The sequence below is a fragment of the Crocuta crocuta genome, unplaced genomic scaffold, assembly GCF_008692635.1.
Source record: "Crocuta crocuta isolate KB4526 unplaced genomic scaffold, BGI_CrCroc_1.0 scaffold273, whole genome shotgun sequence".
Taxonomy (NCBI): domain Eukaryota; kingdom Metazoa; phylum Chordata; class Mammalia; order Carnivora; family Hyaenidae; genus Crocuta; species Crocuta crocuta.
The window spans coordinates 7,324,304-7,345,784 of NW_027529425.1; positions in this window are offsets into that span (position 1 = coordinate 7,324,304).

Consider the following 21,481-nt stretch of genomic DNA (forward strand, 5'->3'; position numbering starts at 1 on the left):
CTGGAGCTGCGACCATCACTTGGAGGCGCCCCGCGGCCTCCCGGGAACGGGCCTGTGGAGCGAGGCCGGCGGTCGGGATGCCGGAGCCTCCCAGCAATGGGCCTGCGGAGCCGTAGGCCAGGGGCACAGCCGGGGGCAAGGCCACGTGCACATCAGAGCGGCCAAGCAGATGATGGGTTTAACCTGGAAGTGAGTTGACTCCATTGTCCCTGCACACGAGCCAGTGAAGGCAGGCAGCCCCGCGTCGCCAGTGGCCTGCTGTCCGTGTCTCCAAAGTGGACCTGTCATGTGGTTGCCAGGATCCCTTGCCGTGGGCAGGTCTCCAGCATGAGAGTCTGGTGTCCGTGTGTTTGTGGCAGGACTTTTATAAAGGACTTGCTCCCGCAGCGCATCCTCCCAGTGTGGCTTTTGGTCTGCGGATGAGCGAAGGGAACCTGGGCGCAGGGGCTGGAGGCGGGGCACAGGGGACACGTTCCCCTGTTGTTGCCCAGCCCCGGGTGCAGCTCGCGGGTGGAAGACGGCACCATCCCAGTTCCTGTGCTGGGCATCTCGAGGCTGAGCTGTTCATGACCCCATGCCCTGGCGGTAGGTGTGACGTAGGTGGACGATGGGACTCATCTCCGTGAGATGCTGAGAATACCAGCTGGGGTTTCCCTTTGCCCAAAGCTGGCAGACGAAGGATCTGTTAGCAAGGAGCAGAAAAGCCTGGTGCCCTCCTGGGGATGGAGGGCCCTGGAGCCCAGGGGCTGGTTGGGGGGAGCCCCGAGGTGCCTCCTGTCCTCCTGCTGAAGGCCTTTGCTGCTGGGCAGGGTTGGGGTGGGCAGGGAGAAGTCCACGCCCAGCCAGGAAGGGGCTGCCACCCGGAGGAGGCCGCGATCTGTGGCTGGATTGTTTCTCGATTGCAGGCCTACGTGGCCCACAGGCTTTGTTGCGGCTTTGCCCTAAATTCTTGGCATTTCTTCCCCCTCCTGGGCCCCTCCCAGCCCGACACCCTGGCCTGCACCTGGGTGCGCCCAAGAAGGCCGTGTCTGCTCAGGGCTGGTCCTCCGCAGCCTTTCCTTGAGCCACAGGCCCCTGTTGTCATCTGTGCGGTGGGGACTGTAGCTCGGCGTATGGCTAGGACCCCGTACTGTGCCCACGGGGACCCCAGCAGGGCCCTCCCTGTGTGGAAGCACGGCAACCCCCCACCCCTGCCCCAGCATGTCACCCTGTTTCCTGGCCCAGTGCTGCAGAGGAGCAAGGCCCTCGGGCAGCTTCCCTTCCACTGGGTGCACCTGCTTGGAGACCCCACGTGGGCACACCTGTCCTTGCCCAGGTGCCTCCCCACCCAGCCTGGGCAGCCCCCTCTCCCCGCCCCCCACACTTGCCGTCCTGGTCCATGAAGCAGGTGTGCCTGGCGTTGTGGGGCTCCACACGCCACTCTCCAGCCTGGGCCAGGCCCTGACCACTGCGTTCTGGGGGTGGCGACAAAGGACAGAGCACTGTGCACTTGATGTGCCTTTGACCGCCTTGGAGGGACCCTGAACGGGAGAGGGGGGCACACTGAGTTCTCCATGTTGGGGACACAACAGGGAGACTCCCGCAGCCTGGCCTCGGTCTCCCTGGGAGACCAGCCAGGCCGGCCACGCCCCGGGGCCTCCCTGGGCCCTTCACAAGCCATGGAACAGGGTTAGGAGCAGTGGCCGCCCGGACCCCCGGGAGAGCAGCATGCTCAGGGCCAGAGGAGAAAGAAGGGGGTCTGGACAAAGCCTCCTGTGCTCTCCTCGGGAGGCGGACCCCAGGTCCTGACCTGTGACCTGGCATCGTGGCCGATCCCCCTGGGCACTTCACCGTGTGCATTTTACTGAAGTGTGTGTGGTTGACCGATGGCGTCAGATGTGCAGCGTAGCGAGGGGACTGTTCTCTCCATTACTCTGTCCCTGCTTGACATTATCACACCACCAGTGACTATCCCCTCTGCTGTCCTTCCCACCCCTGCCACTTGCTTGTGTTCTAACTGGGAGTTTGTGCCTCTGAATCCCGTTTTGCCCACCCTCCACCCCCAGCAGCGCTGTTAGGTCTCCTCTCCTCCCCATCACTGCGCCACACAGAACGCAGCTGTCCTACAGGAAGGCCAGCCCTTGGTCCCAGCTGCTCCCAGCCGAGCGGAGGCCCTGACGTAGAAGGCTGTGCCACAACTGCCTTGTTTCACCCCAGGTTGGAGCAGAGATTCCTGGTCCCTGGGCCAGGCCCCTGGCAAGTGTCAGGGTCGTGCTGCTGTCCGTGCCACGGCACATGGCATACGTGTACAGATGGGGACAGAGGCTCCAATGCTCAGGCGTCCCCCGCCCAGGGCAGTATCTGGAGGTGGGGTTTGAGCCCGGCCCCCTCCCTGCTTGCGTCAGGGTCGTGCTGCTGTCCATGCCACAGCACATGGCATACGTGTACAGATGGGGACAGAGGCTCCAATGCTCAGGCGTCCCCCGCCCAGGGCAGTATCTGGAGGTGGGGTTTGAGCCCGGCCCCCTCCCTGCTTGCGTCCGCGCAGGCACTGGCTGTAGCTCCCTTGGGGAGCCTGCTGCTGTCCCAGTCCAGCCCCTGCCAGCTGTGAGCCAGGTGGCCCCAAAAATGGGTCCCATCCTGGGGCTCTGGGTATCAGGGTCCCCCGCAGGGCTGCGGTGGGTGCCCAAGGCCCTGCCTATTGCAGAACCCATTTTACAGCGGCACAGACGGGGGCTGGGCGTTGCCCAGTGTGGCCGGGATGGGTCTGCATTCCCTGAGCGATGCATTAAGAATTCAATTAACCCTGATGCTATGACCATCATTTTCGGCGGTGACATAAAGTTCAACTTTTTAAAAGACTGCTGGTTTCCGATACCAATTCAGGCAGAGCAGGGCTCAGGCAGTGCCCGGCAGCTGTGTCCTGGCCCACAGGACTGAGTGGCAGGCTTGGGGGACCTCTGGGCCAGCCCGGGATTCAGGGCACGCAGATGAGGGTGGACGGCTGTGTTCTGAGTGGTGCCTCGGCTCCTGAGAGCAGAGCCTGAGGAGGGCTGGTGGGGAGGTAGTTCCTTGGAGCCTTCCCGGGGGAAGGGGGCGCGCTGAAGCACTGCGGTGGTGCACATGTGCACGCACAGTTCTGCAGGCTCCCTCCCTGCACGAGAGGAGGCGGGCAGGGGCCCCTGGGTGCTGTCAGGCCGCCACTGCCAGGGATGCCTGTGTGGGACCGAGTGGGTGGGCTGGGAGGACAGAAGGAGAGCACAGCCGTGCAGAAGGCAGCCACGGGAACCAGCGTGCTGGGGCCGTGTCTCCCCAGCGCTGGGGCTGATCTGATGGCCGCCTGCAGCCCAGACTTCCCAGTGCCCCCAGCTCCGTGCCACCATTCCCGCCCACACCTCGGTGCCACTTGGAATGAAGTTTGAAACCGGGGACGGGCCTCCGGCCCAGCATGGCCAGGAACTGTTGCTGTGTGCTCTCCACTGACACGCTGGCTCCATTCATTTGTGAGGACCACACGGCCCAGCTAAGGAGCCAGTGTCTTTGGGGATGGGGCTCCATGGACAGGCATCCCCTGGAGCCCACGAACTAGGCAGAGGGAGGCCCTGAGCCCACCCTGGCTGAGCAGGACCATCTATAAAGAAGTCCGTCGGTGGACCCATAGTGTGCACTGTTGGGGGCAGCAGAGGGTGGGGTTTGAGAATGTGACTCTGCCGGGCTCTTCCATGCCCTGGACCCAGCCGGTAGTGAGGCCTTGAGTGTCTTACCGTGTGACCTTAGACGACCTTGCCATGTGACCCCCAGCGTCCTCACTGGACGACTTTGGCAAGTCCCCTCCCGCTCTTGAAAACCGTTGCTAGATGTCTGTGCTGGCGGCCTCAGTGTGCGCAAAGGGCTTGGCCGATGGCAGCCCCTCGGAATGGAGTCACCGGCTCCTCGAAACACAAAGGAGGAGTAAGGGAGGGACTGCCCCTCAGGCCAGGGGAGCACGAATGGGGGGCTGCACCAGACCCCAAAACTGTCTGTCAAATCCACCTTCCACCTACCCACGCGGCCTCCCAAACAGGGACGGCACTGTCTGAGTTCACGCACCTGTCCACCCTCCCAAGCCGCAGGCATGGAGTGTGCAGAGGAGGTGAAGGCTGGCCCAGGTGGCCTCCAGGGATGAGGGCCTGGAAGGTTCTCTGCCTGCCCCTCCTGGTCGGGACCACCTCGCCCTGCCCACACCTTCTGCTGACATGACTTCTGGGTCCTGGCTGTCTCCTCCCTGGCTGGGGACTTTCAGAGGCAGGAGTAGGAGCTGGGTTACTGAGCAGCCCATGAAGGGAGGCCCAGTGGCCCCTGGAGCGCCAGGCCGAGCCCAGGTCCTCGTGCCCCTGAGGGCCCCTGGGGTCCTCCATCTCGGGAGGTCCTTGCCCCCACTCACCTGTGGGGTGTGGGTGGTGCTCGGCCTGGCCTCAGAGGGCCTGGCCTTGGAGGTGACAGCAGAGTGCAGGAGCTGGCCTGCCACCCCACGACACCCACCCCCACTCCCTGCAGGGCACGGGGAAGCAAAGCGTGCGGTTTCTGCAGAATAAAACAGTGACTGTTTCCAACCAGGCCCTTGAGCCGCCAAAAAATGTGGAGTATTCACTGTCTGGCCCCCAGCCTGCTGCTCAGTGGGCAGCGTTCCTGGGAGGACAGCCCCACTCTGCACCAGACATGGTCCCTGCTGGGGCCCACGTCCCACAGCCCAAGCCCTGCCCCAAGCCCCCGGGGGTGAGGCACCCTTGCCTGGCCCTTGCTGGCACCTGGCTCTGTGTAGCTATGCCACATGGGGGTTCCATCAGGTGCTACGCAGCTCAGAAGGCCCTTTCTGGTTCTGGTGTACAGGCAGATAGACAGACAGAAATACTGCTTCCCCTCTGAGTTCTCCTGGACAGATCCATTGCAGGATTCAGGTGTGGGCAGGGGGGCTACATCCCCCCCTGAGGGGGCTGGCCCCAGTCCCTGACCACGGAACATGGGCTGAGTCCCCATCATCTTACCTGGGGGACCCGAGCCCCTTAGGAGTACCAGGGGACGAGGACCCCAGAACATGGCCTTGGGCAGGTTCCCCAAAGCCCTGCCAGTGGCTCAGTCCTGCGCTTATCACCAGCTCTGGGCTCGGGGCCAGCCGTGCCCTTCGAAGGGAGTGCCCATCAGAGGGTGAGGGTGGGGCGCCCCTTCTCGCTTTTCCTGCTGCACCTGAGAAGCTTGCTGGTGTCAGGCTGTGCATGGGCCTCGGTGGGCATTGCCCTGTGGCAGTTCCAGGGGACCCAAGGGGCAACAGCATCTTCTCTGGGTGCTTTGAAGGGACCTTCCATTGAGAGTGCCTGGGGACAGGTGCAGGGACTCTGGCCTTTCCCTCCAGCTGCCCCCTGGGTCCTTCCTGGTCCCTGCTCAGCCCCACCTGCATAAGGAGAGCAGGCCGCTGTCCCTACCACTTCCCCCAGTGCCCACTCTCAGGGACCCCAGAGAGAGGTTCTGAGCCTTTCCCTACAGCTGCATTTTTGGCGAGACAGAGGCTGCTGTAGACTTGCTGGGACTTGTGCCCCCAGAGAGGCAGCTGCCAAGGCATGGGGTCTCCTAGCTCAGCACTGCAGCACCCATCGTGAGCTCTGCCCAACCTGGAGCCACTTTCCAATCCTCCACTGGTCCAGAGCCCTCCACCCTGTCCCACACCACAGCCTGGCGATGCCAGCTGCCACTGACCCCTCTCCCAGAACAGCACCCACCTAGACGTCCTCAGGGCTGGCCAGCTCTAAATTCTAGAGAGCTGGACGGTGTGGCTGTGGCCACCAGGTCTCTAGAAGCTCTTCATCCATCCATCCCTGTCTCAGAGAGAGTGCATATCAAGAGGGTTCCTTGAAGAAGTCAGGGGTTACACACGGGGCTGCCACCTCTCTGGGCCTTGGTTGTCTCACCTCTGACCTGAGACTGTAGTACACCAGAGTTGCGCAAAATTGTATGAACAGGATGATTTTAGGGGATCCAGCAGTGAAGATTTATGACCATGTTTTCTCCTAAGAGTTTATAGTTTTAGCTCTTATGTTGAGGTCTATAACCTATTCTGAGTTAATTTTTGTATATGGTATGAGGTAGGGGGTCTCCTTTTTTTTCTTGCACATGGACATCCAGTTGTGCATTTGTTGAAAGGCTATTTTTCTCCCATTGAATTGGCTTGACACCCTTCTCGAACATCAATTAACCATGAATGTAAGGATTTATTTCTAGACTCTCAATTCTATTCCACTGACTTATTTCTCCTTGTGATCACACAACACTGTTATCATTACTGCAGCTTGTAGTCAGGCTGACATCAGGAAGTGTGAGTCCTCCAACTTTGTTCATGGTCAATGTTGTTTTGGCTATTTTGGGTCCATTGTCCTTCCATTTGAGTTTTAGGATCAGCTTTGTCAACTTCCTCAAAACAGGCAGCTGGGATTTTGATGGGGACTGAATCTGCAGATAAGTTTGGGAGGTTGCCACCATAATGTTGCGTCTTCAACTTCTTCAATGATATTTTTGTAATTTTTAACAAGCAAGACTCACACTTCTTTGGTTACGTTTTATTTCTAAGTTATTTTATTCTTTTCAATGCTATTGTAAATGGAATTGTTTTCTTAATTTAATTTTTGGATTGTTTATTGCTAGGGCATACTGATCAGTATACAACTGGTTTATGTATTGATCTTGTATTCTGCAACTTTGTTGACTCGTTTATTATCTCCTGTGTGTGTGTGTGTGTGCACGTGTGCGTGTTTGGATTCCATAGGATTTTTTATGCGCAAGACCACGTCATCTTTACAGAAGTAAAGTAGTTTACTTCTTCCTTCTCAATCTGATGCGTTATTCCTCGTGTGTGTGTGTGTGTGTGTGTGTGTGTGTGTGTGTTTAATTGTCTTGGCTGGAATGTCCAGTATGGCATTGAGTAGAGATGGGAAGAGCACACAGTGTTGTCTTGCTTCTGGTCTTGGGGGGATAAGTTTTAAGTCTCTCACTATTAAATATGGTGTCTTCTCTGTCAACACCCTTTATCCAATGAACAAGGTCCCTTCTGTTTCTCCTTGGCTGAGTGTTTTGTTGTTGTTGTTTTATTTTGTTTTTATCATGAAATGGTGCTGGGTTGTGGTCAAATGCTTTTTTTTGCAGTTGAGGTGGTCATGTTTGTTTGTTTTTTTCTTTATTCTTTTAATGTAGTATATATATTATATGGTTCTTGTCTGTTAAACCAACCTTGCATTCCTGGGACAAACCCCAGCTGGTCATGGGGTATAATCACTTTTTTATGTGTTGCTGGATTTGGTCTGCTAATAATTCCTCGAAAACTTTTATGTCTGTACATGAATGATAGTGGTCCATGGTCTTCTGTGCTTGTGATGACTTGGTTTTGGTATTAATACCTAAAAATACTGATTCCCTGAGAATAAATTCCTTCCCCTTCTATTTTTTGGAATAGTTTGTGAAGCTGTGATGTTACTTATTTTTTTTTAAATGTTTGGTAGAATTCACCCATTAAGGCTGGCCTTGTCTCTGTAGGAAGTTTTTTTGTTTGTTTTTGTTTTTTTATGAATTTATTCTCTCTGCTCATTATGGGTCTTTATTTTTCTTGGAGTCATTTCTTTTTGAGTCAATTTCCAAAATTTGTAGAGTTTTGGGAATTCACCCATTTCATCCAGGTGATCTAATTTCTTGGCTTACAATTGTTGAGAGTATTCCCTTTTAATTCTTCTTATTTCTGTAAGGTTAGTTAGTAGTAATGTTCTCTTTTTTCATTCCTGATTTTATGTAATTTGGATTCTCTTTCTACGAGTAAAGCTAAAGTTTCATCAATTTTGTTGCTATTTTCAGAGATTCAACTTTTGGCTTTGTTAACATTCTCTACTGTTTTCTTATCTCTATATTATTATTTCTAATTTTTGTTATTTCATTTCCCTGCTTGTTTTGGGTTGAATTTGCTCTTCATGTTCCAGTTTCTTAAGATAGAAGATTAAATTACTGATTCGAAGGGTTTTTTGGTGTTTTTTTTTGTTGTTGTTGTTGTTGTTAACAAACTAGGAGTTTGCAAATTCTGGATCTTTCTCCACGCACAGCTGTAGCTGCACACCATAGGTTTTGGTGTGTGTGTTTTAGTTTTCATTCACCTCCAAGAATTTCTAGTTTCCCTTGAGTACTCCTTATATATCCTTCAGGTTTTTTTCCACTCCTGAAAAGAGTCCCTTCCCAGTTATTAAATCTTCTCGAAAACCATAATTTCTGCCGGCTTCTGGGTAGGGCACCTGGCTCTGACCACTATCCCATGGTGTCCCCCTGTGGCCACAGGGGTGACCCCCTTGTTTCCCGTTTGATGTGGGACCTGGCCGAGTTCCTGGGTGTGCAGTCTCTCCAGAAGCTGAAGCACTCTTAAAGGCCCTGTCACACCCTGCCAGCCCGGCCCAGCAGTGGGCATCCCTGCCCTGGCCTGCAGTGCGCACCCCAGCATCTTCTCAGGGTGACAGTATGGCTTGCACAAGTACGTGGATGCAGAGCCCTCCTGAACAGAAAGCATGTGCGGGGACCCATGGCCGGTACTAGTGAAATGCCATGTGAGTGTGGCAGTGAGGGGACATTGCCATTAGGGTGGCCCCCACTTGGCCTTGAGGGGCAGGGAGTAGCCCCAGCAGACCTCGGCTGTGATGGCTGTGTTGGCTGTGACAGTGTGTAGCCTTGAAAGCCTTCTGTGTTTGCATACATGAAGTGTCACACTTCATCAGGGGGCAGAGCCCCAGGCTGAGGGCAGGTCTGGGGGCTGGACAGGTGCAGGGCACAGGCCTGGCCGTGTGACTCCGGGTGAGTCCACCCGTCTCTGATCTCAGCCTTTGGGTCCTGAGAGGATTGTGCTAGGGATTATCAGGGACTGTGTTTTACAGAATATATGCAGGGTAAGGAGAACTTTTCTCGGGACTTCACCTCAGACGTCTCAGCTGGGCATTCTGCTGTGACACAGACCCTCTCAGTGGGGGAGTGGGGACAGGGACCACCAGAACAGGGCTCCTTCCCTCCTTCCTCCTCCTTTCACCCCTTCTCCCCTCCTTCTCTCCTCTTTCCCCCTCCTCCCTCTCCTCTCCTTCCCCCACCTACTCTCTCCTTCCTCTCTCTTCTCCCCTCTATTCTCTCTCTCCCTCTTTCCCCCTTCTCCCTCCTCCCTCCTCTCCCCTCCCCTTTCCCTTCCCCCTCCTTCATTTGTTTGGAAGCCACCTTCCTAGGGATTGGAGCTACCCTGGGAGGCAGCCCCAGCTTCAGGATTATGGGGGGGGGGCTCTGTGCAAGGGATGGTGCTGGGGCCATGGGCAGAGGACTCTGTTTACCTAATTCCGGGTGTGGGGGGGTTGGCAAACAGCCCTTGGCTGTGGGCCTGCACCGTCTGTCTGCCTGGGTGGCGTCTAGAGGCCCCTCAGCCCTGCATACCTTCCTCCTGGGCTCGCTCCCGCCTCCCCCACCTCCTTAAACACTGACCTTCGGTGACCCTGAACACAGGAAACCCCTAAAGCTAACTTCCACTCGGCTGGTGGGAAGTGAGCTTGTCTGTGGGGGCCCTCGGAAGACACGCCCCTCGCACCTTGTCTGGCCCCAAGCTCACAGCCAAACACCTGAGCAGACTCCTGGCCCCTTCGGGGAGGCTGAGGAATGTGCCAAGAATCCCAGGCTGAACCAGCCGCAGCTTCAGGCCAGAGAGGGAGGGAGGGGCTCTTCCTGGAGCCTGGGGCAGCCCAGAACCCTCACCCTGAACAGGTACACTGGATTTCATACCAGGTTGCNTCCACGAGCAGTAGGAAGAGTGAAGGCCTGACTGGGGACAGCAGAGGGACAGACCCCACTTTTGCAGGCAGACTGGGCTCCCGTGCCAAATTCCTAACAGCCCAAAAAACACCCTCCGGAAAAAAGCAGCGCAAATCATCATCTCGTGTGCTTAAAAAATTCTGGCATTTTCCCCCTCAAAGTCTGTCCTAGTTATGCTTGAGATCTCCTGACCCCAGAATACTTTTATTTATGACAGAAAATTCATCTCCATGGCAACGCCTTCGGAAGCCGCAGCCTCGAGATGATAGCTCTCTGAGCAATGAAGACAATAAATGGATTTTTCACAAAAACTGTGAAGAGTGGCTCCAGCGTGAAGGGCGTCCTCGGGAGGGGATGTGGAGGGAGGGCCCCAGGGGAGGCGCAAAGCCCACCAGGTTGTTGGTTGGAGGAGGATGCCCTGTGGTGATCTCCGGTTCTGGCTTTTAAAGAGCAACCAGCACTTCTCCAAGTCCCACAAACATGATCCAACCCGGGGCTCAGCAGAGGCCTGGCAAACACTGCTGCCTAGGCAGGGCTGTCCCCACACAGGCTGGACTCTCCCAGTCCCTGCCCAGTAACATCTGTGCCTCTTCTCCCTCGCCTGGGAGATGGGCACAGTGCGTAAAAGAGCTCCACTTGTCCCAACCCCGAGGAAGCCAAGGCTGAAAATCTTTCTCTGCACAGCTGTGCTCCAGGGCAACCCGAGTTCCACAGCAAGAGGGAAGCATCGGTCCTGGCTGAGAGCCAGTTCCTCTTGTCAGGCTTGGTGCCCCTTATGCGCACTGCAATTAGACAGGGAGGGTCTGCCCCATGAGTGTCTCTTCCATTGATTCATCCATTCTCCAACCCTCCCACCCACCCATCCACTCATCCATCCATCCATCCATTCATTCACCCTCCCATCAACCTTCCCATCTCCCGACCCCCCCACCCATCCCTCCATCTCCTCATCCATCCACCCATCCATCCATCCAACCATCTATCCATCCATTGATCCATCCATCCATCCATCCATCCATCCACCCCCCCATCAACCTTCCCATCCATCCATCCATCCATCCATCCATCCATTCTCCCATCCATCCATCCATCCATCCATCCATCCATCTAACCATCCAACCATCTATCCATCCATTCATCCATCCATCCATCCAACCATCTATCCATCCATTGATCCATGCATCCATGTATCCATCCATCTACCATTCATCTATCTATCCAACAGGCACCTACCACAGGCCTGTCACTGTGCTTGGCACCATTGAATCTTCACTTCCATGTAGCTAATGGTTAAGGAGGAAAGTCAGGCATTGAGCCCACAATAAATGAAACTGCAAGGGGAAGGAAGGGGTGAAGGAAAATGGCAGCAGTGGCTAGAGCAGCTTGGATTCCAATGCCATGTTGTGTGTTTGATCTTCACAAACACCCTTGGGATAGGAGCCATGAGAAACCTCAGTTTCGCAGGAGGAGAAAGTGGGGTACGGGTTCAGAAAGGAACTTGACCCAAATCTCATACACAGGGGACTCAAGAGTTTGAACTCGAGCTAGCCTGGGTTTCAACTCCCTGAGGCCTTCAGCCTCTCTGGGGCTCGAGAAGCCCTGCTGAGGGCACCCACCCTGCTCTTCTGGGATCAGGGAAGACTTCTGTGTGAGTGGGGACCCCAGGGCTGGCAGGGGCCCTGGCTGAAGCGGTGGGGTGAAGAGTGTTCCCACAAGACCAGCTGAGAACAGCCCTCTGGCAACTCCAGGAAGCCTCTGCCGCTAACAGAAGGAGGGGCTGGTGGGGGACAGGGGAGGGGAGGTTGTGGAGGGGAGAGGGGCTGCCTGCCGCCCCAGACCACCTGTTACCCAGGTCTGCCGAGGGGCTGCTGGTAGGACAAGATGGAGAGATTAGGCGAGGTTCACCTTTGGTTTCCAAACATTAAAAAAAAGTTAGACAAAGGGGTTCTTCAGAGGAAACGCCACTGTCTGGAGGCCGGACGCTCACGGGCGGGGCTGCAGCTCGAAGCCATTAATTAGCGGGATCAGGTGCTGGCTTCCTGCTCTCACTGGAGGCTGGCCTCTGTCAGGGGCGCTCCTCCTGATCCAGGGCGTGAGTGGCGGGCCCGGCTCCTGAAGCCGTGGACCTGCCCCAGCATGCTTTCTGCTTCGGCCCATTCCACTGGGGTTCGGGGGAAACTGAGGCCTGGGTTAGGCTTCTCTGAGAAGCCACGGCTGCCTCCTGGCCTGGGGTCAGTCCCATGCTGGGCTCACTCCTTCTGGGCCTCCTTGCGGCTGAAGCAGTGGCCTCGGGTGGGGCCGGGCGACTGGCACCCCCTGTGCTCTCCTGTCCTTGCTCAGCAGCGCCCGGGGCTTGGACCAGGGTCTGACAAGCCTCCAGAGGACCAGACAGCCAGGCTGTTCAGTCCAGAGCTTCTCTGGGAGGCTTGTCACCATGGGCGGATGTGGGCGGAAGTGTTGGGAGCCCCCCAGGCCCTGGCGGAGGTCAGCTCCTGCCAGGCCCACCCAACCCCGCCCTGGGCAGCCTGTCACATCCCCCTGGCTCTTTCTTTCTGGCCATCCGCCTGATAACACCCCCAAATGGTGCTTCCCAGGTCCACAAGGAGAGAATCTCCTTGCTCGCTGGCATGCAGGCTGGGTAGTCTAGCTCTGGTGCCCACCCATGTCCCAGGAGGGGCCGTGTGGACGTATAGAGAGACCCACTCCCTGGCGGCTTCCACACTTGCCCCTCTGGGCCTTGGCACCCAGGCCACTTTTACCTGACCAGGCGCTGAGCAGGCCTCCTGCTGTCCCTACTCCTTGGCAGTCCTTCCATCTGTGAATCTGAAAGTGTCCCCCACAGTGGCAGTGAAAGGCCTGGGAAAGTGGGGGGCAGAGGACCCCAGCCCTCGGCATCTCCAGCCCGAGCCCCAAAGTCAGTTCCAGACCCACACCTTGAAGGCCACGCTTAGACAGGACCTGGCAGTGGATTTCCAGGAGGGGGTTCTGGCAGCCAGGGGAGGATGGAGGAGGGACCTCAGGGGTCTCTCCAGGTCTTAGAACCCGGAGGGGTGGAGGCCCGAGCTGGGACTCCTCGTGCGGATCAGCGGGGGGTTCCCCTGACCGAATAATGGCACACTTAGGCCTCACTTGCTGGACAGTGACCCTCAGGAAAGGACGGTGTCTCCAGTCTTTGTAGTAGGTTTTCAGAGCCAGGGCCAGACACACAGCAGCCATGCAAATATTTAATGCCCCACCAAGGAAGATCCACGGCTGGCAGACAGGCTTGGAGGAAGATGGTCTACACCATTATCCATTAAGGAGATGCAAGCAAGCCCCGAAGTGATTATGAGAATGTCGCTGATCGGGCCCTGCCCCGCTGCCCTGACCCTTACAAAAGCTCTGGGAGGGCCCTGGCCTTCCCGCAGCAGCCTGAGGGTCCGCAGGGACTTCCCAGCTTGGGAGAGAGACCCCCGCCCTGGTGCCAGTGAATTTAAGGCTAATCACCAGGAATGTTCTGGTTTGGAGCCACAGAATGCTGGCACTGGGCCTCGGGACCCTTTGGCCATCGTCTGGTTCAGCAAACAGCTTATGGATGCACGCACGCGTGTGTGTGTGTGTGTAGTGGTGAGGAAGCCACAGAGCAGGGAAACACCCAAGGGTGCTGGGCCCGAGCCCCCTCAGTCCTGGCCTGTGTCCCCACACCCCTACCCGGGCTCTGGCCAGGATACAGCAGCCAGTACAGTTTCCTGTGGGCTTCCATCCACGCGCCTGCTATTGATCCAGACCCAATCGGTTGTCCACTGGGCCATGTCCGCATGGGGGGTCGTGACCTGTGGTGGAGACCATGGTGGGGAGGGAGGTGTCTGCTGGGAAAGCCTCTTTCTCAACAAGCCCCTCAGGTGAAACAGCCCCATTTTAGGAGGAAAGCCCAATTTATTTTCCCACATGTTTGGAGAATGGGTTCCCGAGATATGAATAATTCATCTCTATGAGCTCTGCTCCCCAGACATTTCGAGGTCAGGAGAGATGGCTGAATTAATGCTGCGTTTTACCGTGACAGAAACAGCAACGCTGCCTCAGCCTTTGCCTCCGTCCTGCATGCTCGTCTGGGCCCAGCCATGGGGGTGCCAGGGCAGAGTGGGACAGTCCCGCTGGACACGGGGCCCCTGCCGGACTTCCCCCTGCAAACCCCATGCTGCTGGAGTTACGCTCCTCCCGCGAGGCCTGAATGAGGTCCTTGGAGTCCAGGCCCACCGCCAGGGTCCGTCAGGAGACACAGCTGCCTGCGCATGGCTTGTTGCCAAGTTGTGTGAGTCACGGGTGTTTTCTGGGCCCTGAGTCCCCGAGAAGGATGGGGCGGTGGGGAAGGAAGACGCCCACTGTGGTCCCCTCCTCTGTCTGGACTCTGGGGCCCTGAGTGATCACTCGTGTGAGCGATCTGTGAACTCCTGTGCCATCAGGCCACCGAGACCCGGGTCTGCTAGAGCCGCGAGGGAGAGTGGCGCGCGTGCAAGGGACTGACCTTCCACGGGGAGGTGTGGGGCACAATTCTGTTCGTGTCCCTTAGAAGGATCCTGCAGCTACTTAGGAGTAAAGGCCTCGCCCACTGACACCCTCTGCCCTGAAGCGCCAGCCAGGGGGGCACCGTGCAGAGAGAACTCTTCCTATCTTTGGCATCCAGGGCTTTGCTGGGTTTTCGTCCACGGCCCTGGCTATCCAGGAACCCCTCTTGTCCTGACCTTTCCCGCAAAGCCTGGGATTGCCCTGGGAGGACCGAGCCCATAGTTCTGGAGTCCACATCCTGCACTCTGCTGATAAGAGGGTTTCTTTAGAAAAATATATGGAACCTTCTTTGTTTTATGAAAGGAATACAGGTTCACTTTAGCACAAAGAGAGAAAATTCTTGTGGTTACTCTGGCAGTGAGACTTCAGAGGCTTCCTAAGCATATATCGCCAGCTGGTACAGAGAGGCATGGGCAGGGGTGCTTTTAGAGGTCAGTGGATAAGGATGTGATACCCGGAGCCATGGCAGTCACCTTACAAACATGAAGACCAATTCTGAGAACTGAGGCCAAGTGAGGAATACAGAGCAGAGCAGAGGACAGATCCCAAGTCCTGTGATGTCACAGAATCACTGAGCACCCCAACGCAAACGTCCTGTCATGTGACACTACATGCTTGAAAGCCATTGCAGGTTGGCTCTTCCGTGCTTGAGCCAACGGCATCCTGACTGGTCTATGTCCTTGTGCACACGCAAGGGCTTGTGTGTTAACATGTCCCTTCCTAACGTTCAGATGGGGCCAGTGGACTACTTCTTGGGCAGAGCAGGCTGGGAAAAGGCATCTTAAGGAGAGGAAGTGACAGGAAGAGGGGCCAGAGGGGTTGTGACTGGTCCCATGGGGCAGATGCCACGCAGCATGCTCTGTGAGTAACATCTCCTCCCTGTCACTGAAGGACCCTGCGGGGTGGGCTGCATGGCCGCACACCAGCCGCGCCCACGCCTGGGGTGCCTCCCACGCTTTCTCCAGGAGCTGGGCCAGCCCCGAGTTAGCGTGAGGCCCACGGGGTCAGCCGTCCGGCTCACGGACTCTTTCCCACAGAACTCTGAGCAGGGGCTGAGTAAGCGCAGACACAGTTTATGCTCCTTAGAAACTCGAGCCTGCGCGGGAGCCCCTGGGCAGCCGCCAGGACACAGTTTGCCACCAGCCCCCTGGCCTTACTTCTCTCCCAGGGAGGAGTACACGCCCCGGCCTGGGCGGGCCGTGCGAGGAGGCCCAGCACCACTCCGGAGTGGCTGCCTTCCAGAAGCTTCCTGGGCAGCCAGCTGCCTTCTCCCCGGTTCCCTTCCGTCTCAGCCCTGGGGGTTCTGGCGGCAGGCAGGAGCGGCCAGGTCCCCAGACTTCAGCCCGGTGCCGTCCTTCCAGCCACCATGCGGGACAGGCAGCTCCCTGGAATGGCTTCCCAGGACTGCTCAACATGGCCACCACACACACTTGGTGCTGGACCCACGGGCTTTTGGGCGAAGATAGCCCCTTCCTGGAGACCTGTCCTTGTGCGAGGCCATCTCGGAGACCAGGGCAGTTCCCCACAAGGCCTGACCCTGGCCATCCATTTACCCGCCCCCAGGTCAGCCTGAAGAAGCCAGCCTCCCCTGGCTCGTTGTGCAGATGAGGAAACGGGGGCTCAGGTTGGTGAATGGCTGACTCTGTCGCCGGGCAATCCCAGGCTTTGGACCCAGGCCGATCCTTCCCTGATCATCTCCCTGCCTCTGGAATGTTCTGTATGGGGTGCACAACATGAACTCGGCCTTCTAGGGGATCTGGAATCAGATCTCTGCTCAGGTGGCCCCCGTGTGACTCATCCGTTCATTCAGCAGGGGGTTTGCTGAGCGTGTACTGTGGGCCAGGCTCTGGGTGAGCAGCGGCCCTGAGGCCAGGTGCCCGATGTGGGGGCTGGAAGTAGACGGAGGATCAACAATTGAATGCTCCATGAAAGAGCTCAGATGGTGACCGGGGCACGAGGGGGCTGCCGGGTGGAGGGTGGAGGGCTGGCAGCCTGCTGGGTCAAGTAGCGTCCCCCCAGAATTCAGGTCCACCCAGAACCTGTGCAAGTGGCCTTATCTGGAGGTAGGGACTCTGCAGATGTGATGGTTAAGTCGAGGTCACGCTGGAGCAGGGGGGGGCTCAATCTTCTGGTGTCCTCACAGAAGAGGGGACACGGACGTGCACACAGGGAGGAGGCCACGTGGCTGTGGCCGTGGGGACCAGCAACTCCATCTGCAGCCAAGGAACGTCAAGGATTGCCAGTGACCAGTCAAGGCTGGAGGGGGACATTGAGCAGATTGTCCCTCATGGCTTCAGAAAGAAGCAGCCGACCAGGCTCCAGAGCTGTGAGGGGGTAGATACGTGCTGTCTACAGCCACCTGGTGCTTTGTTCTGGCCCCCAGGACACTGGTGCAGGTTCCAGACCCTCAGCTCTGGACCCTGAGGCAGTCCTGACTGGGCTTGTCACCTCCGCACTAGTGCCGTCCAACAGAGCTTTCTGAGATGACAGGCATGCTTGAGCCCACGGATGGGGCTCCCGTATGGGCGTCCAGTATGTCAGCCACAAGCCACCTGTTTCCATTAGGCACCTGAAGTGCGGCCTGTGTGACCGAGGTGCTGACTGGTTAAAATGTGACTTTCCTTCAATTTAAGTGTAAGTAGCACGTGTGACTGGTGCCAGCATGTTGGGCAGCAGCTCTGCATGGTGTCAATCCCGGGAGGGACCCTGCATGAGATGTGCCTGTGAAGGGCACAGCTGTTTTGTTGGCGGTAGCCATTCTTCGGTGGGGCAGTTCGTCATGTCAGAGTTCCGACAGGGGAGGCTTGAATTCAGGGTTCTGACACGGGGTGCTGTCATGTTGGTTCTGAGGAGGGTCCCGGTACTTTGCACAACTCATGGAATTCCCTTAAAGTTAACACTCTTGGGTTCATTGGGAAAAGTGAAGCATGTCCAGATATGTATAGACTACACAGAGCTTTGATAACAGGGTCTCAGAATGATTCTTAGCTGGGATTCCAGTGGACAGGTCTCAGCATCTTGGAATGAGGCTTTGGAGGGACCTGGTGGGGCCATGGGACCAAAGGCAGAGGGGCAAGAGTCCTGTAGTCAGGGTCTGAAGACCCATGTTGGACTTTGGGGTTTGCCCCTTGCCTGGGGACTCCAGATACTAGATACTCACCCAGATCTTAGTAATGAAGGAGAGAGGCTCCACGGGGGTGATGATGGTGATGGAGGTGGTGGTGGTGATGATAGAGGTGATGGTAGAGGTGGTCATGGAGGTAGTGATGGAAGTAAAGGTGGAGGTGGTAATGGAGGTGGTGATGGAGGTGATGGTTGAAATGATGGTGGAGGTGGTAACGGAGGTGATGGAAGTGGAGGTGGTGATGGAAGTGATGGTGGAGGAGGTTCTGGTGGTGGAGATGATGTTGGCAGCTGTGGTGCCAGTACTGGTGGAGGTGTGTGGTGATGGGATGCAGTCCTTGCTTGGACTTCTCCTTTTCTCCCCAGTGTCAGTGAATCCTGGGAGAACCTGCCTGACTTGGTGGGGTCGATATCCTTTTACCTAGACATCAGGCTAGAACGACCAGGCTCATTCAGATCTCGGTATGTTTCCGTTTGTAAGACCCACCACAACATGACAGTCCTGGGGCCAGTGTAGGCACCTGTGTCCACCTGGTGGGGAGACATAGCCCCCTCGCAACCTCTTGCTGCCACAGGTGGGTGTGTGGGGACAGCTTTTCCTCTGCAGGACCCACATCTGCCTCCTGCCCTTAGGATGTAAAGCCCAGCTGAAGGAGGTGGGGGTGCTGGAGGACTGACACTCCTCAGGCATTTACCTGTCTTTCCATAGGACTTTGTTGAAATGCTCAAAGCTGTGTGCACAGCTACATGACTTCTCACACATGTCCACACCTGGGTAGTCAGCTCCCAGATCAAAGTACCGGGCATCTCCTGATGCCCAGGAGGCTTCCTTGCACCTGGAACCAATCCCCCATCAAGAGAGCCGCTATTCTGGCCCCAATGAGTGCTGACCTGTGCTTTCTGTTCCAGAACCCACAGCAAGGATGCAGATGTTGCATGTCCTTTTGGTTTGTAGCTTTCATTCCCCATAATGCTTGAGATTCACCTGTGTCACTGAATTTATCAGCAGGTCGGTCTGTCATTCTTGTGAGGGTCCCACTGCACACCCCAGATTGTTTATCTTTTCACCTGCTGGTGGACATTTGGATGTGTCCCAGTTTGGGACAATTATGGGTGGAACCGACCTGAATATCCTGGATGAAGCATTTGTGCACAGAAAACGTTTCACCTTTGGCTCTGTTGGTCTGTGGCCGGGAGGGCCTCTGTGGGGTGCAGTCAGGTCAGGGTCCACGACTCACTTTGCGCACCCACACAGTGGGCACTTGGCGTGGCCCGCGGACCTGGTTACTGCATGTGCATGACCAGGTGACATGTGCGAGGCCTCCGTAGCTGCTGTCGACAGCGCAGAGCACTCTGCTGTCAGAAAATGGCCAAGAATCCGGAATTCCGCAGAAGCAGAGCGGGGAGCTGGGAGATGGGCGTAGAAACACGTGTTCGCAGCCAAGAGCACACAGCTGTTTCCTCTTGTGGCTTCCCCAGCCTCAGATGATTTGTTTTATTAGAGGCGAGTTGTGTTTGCTACCGGCTGACAGCTCTGGCGGCCCTGGGAGGCAGATGCCCGAAAGCCGTCTGTGGCCTCGGCCCCGCTTACCCTGCTGGGCAGCCCTGGCCCAGGTACGGGGCTCTGGTCAGCGAGCTCAGGGCTCTAGAAAGAGCTGGCCTGCTTGGCCGTGCCTCCTGGGGCGCACATGCAGTCAGTGCCCTCGTCGGTCATCAGCAGGGCCCACGTCTGCCTGTCGCCTCTGCACAGTGAGGTCGTGGGATGGACCTGCTGAGACCCACCCTCGCGTTCCCGGCCCGAGGCTCTGCAGGAGCAGTGCACAGCAGGTAGGGCCCCGTCAGCTGCCCAGCAACTACAAGCCAAGTGCTGAGAGGCCTTTGGTCCACTGCCTGGGGCAGATTGGGGAGAAGTTGGGCTGGGTGCATTGGGCGGGTCCATCATGTTACAGGGTTTGCTGTGATGTTGGGGTTGAAATTTGGCCCGTGAAGCTTATTTGAATATTTAGCTTGGGGGTGGGTGTTTAGGTGCGTGCCCAAAGCATCTGCCTCGGTGTCTAAATCTGTATGTGTGTGGCCACAGTTCAGCACATTGGATTAGGACCTTCTCTGGCTGGGATGTAGCCTCCTCCCTGAGGGGGTGATGCCCTCCCCCCAGAACGGGGTCAGGCGGGGGGGCCTCCTCCTGGGGAGCAGAGAGCCACCTGCCTGCCGGAGGGCGGCCACACCTAGAAAGCTGCGCTTCTCGCTCCCCTCCGGCTGCCAGCAGCGATGTTCCCGGAGTTGGGCTCGCGCAGGCCACGGCTGCTTTGCACCTGGCTTCATGGGAACCTGTGAAATGAGATTTTCTCAGGATTCTGTGTTTGGGGGGTGGGGGTGAGGAGGAGCCTCCTCTGACATGCTGAAACCCCCGAATGGATGGATTTCTTACATAAATAGTGCACGCATGCTCTGCCATTAAATCACTAAGCTAGAATGTGTTGGAAGGCCGTCCTGTCTCTCCAAGCTGCTCTGGCTGGGCCTTGTGACTTTTTATTAACAGCAGGTTGGCGGGGACCCTGGGCTCCAGCATGGAAAATCTGTCTGGGTTCACAGCTTGTGCTGGAGGGTGCCCAGCCCCACGCGGCCTCGATGAACACACCCTTTATGTGAGCTTGGCCCCACATTGCACCCTGTGTTCTCCTGGCTCGTCCTTGGCGGGGCAGCCTACCGGGTCTGTATCCACGTGCCATTCTCTGCCCTTCCTGAAGCCCCCACACCACTTGGGTCAGTGGTCACTGGTGTGGCAGGAGGAGCAGCAAACTGGGTGAGCTTGGACTCCCCACTCCCTCCCTGGGCACCTTCTGAGAAGGCGAGTCTTCCCCACATAGTCAGGATGGTGCTGTTTGGGCAAAGTCAGACCATGGGACAAGGTCACTGGTTGGTGGTCGGTGGGTTCAAATCACATGGCGACATGGGGAGCAACAGTATCCCCCATTTAGAAACATGGCTGGCTCTTCTGGGTTTGCTGTGCGAACTCCAGCATGAGGCGACCATAAGGCACACTTGACCCTGCCATGCTGGCCAGGCCAGGAGGGGTCCCCAGACGGGAGGTGTCCACTGACAGCCTTTCCTCAGGCCCTGGGCAGCACGCTCTGGGGCTGTAACTGGGAGCTGGATGTTTGGTCCAGCTGGGGGGCCTGAACCCCCAAGGGTTCTCATGGGTGCTGGGGAGCTCCCAGGGCCTGCTAAGAGGCAGGGGTCTTCCGCTCCCACCCCTATGAGCCCTGCTGGGTGTCTACTTCTGGGGACGAAGAAAGATTGACCCCATTAGGGCATGAGGGGAGGGTCCTTCCTGGCAGGCCCAGGCTGGGCCAGGACCTGGGAGTTGAGCAGGAGGGACTCCAGGCTGGGTGGGCACCACACACAGCTGCCCCTATCCATGGAATGCCCGTGGGCCCTGGCACTGCAGGGCCTCTTCTCCGGGCACCTAGCCTCCTGTCTGGCGTCACCTGAGTTAGATTCTTGGCTACCAGCAGCAGGCTCCATTCCAGCTAGTTCATGCCCAAGGACACTTTTTAAGGGTAGCCCCCAGATTCTGTGGGCAGTACTTAAATGCACCCTAAAGGCCTTGGGCTGCTGGCAGGCCACAGGCCCTCAGGAGGGGCCCTCCGGGGCTCCCAGCTTACCCAGGAGCCTTGCTTGGGCCCCGACACGCAGGGCCCAGGTCATAGGGCTGTATTCTAGCTGCAAGGGAGCCCGGATGCCCTCACCTGTCTCCAGGATAATGCTTTTAAGGGCGGAACATTCTCTGAACTTGGAAAATGTCCCTGCGGAGAAGTAGTCATCTGCTCTGCCAAGTTCTGGAAGGACCCCTGCTGGACCTCCTGGGATGTGTTAAGGTTGGCCTGCCAGGGAGCCAGTGCTGGGCATCTCAGGACTGGACCTGGAACGGTTGATGCCTTGGGCCTGGGCCCCCTTGAGGCCACACTCCGGAGTGGGGGGGGGGGGGGGAGGGCGT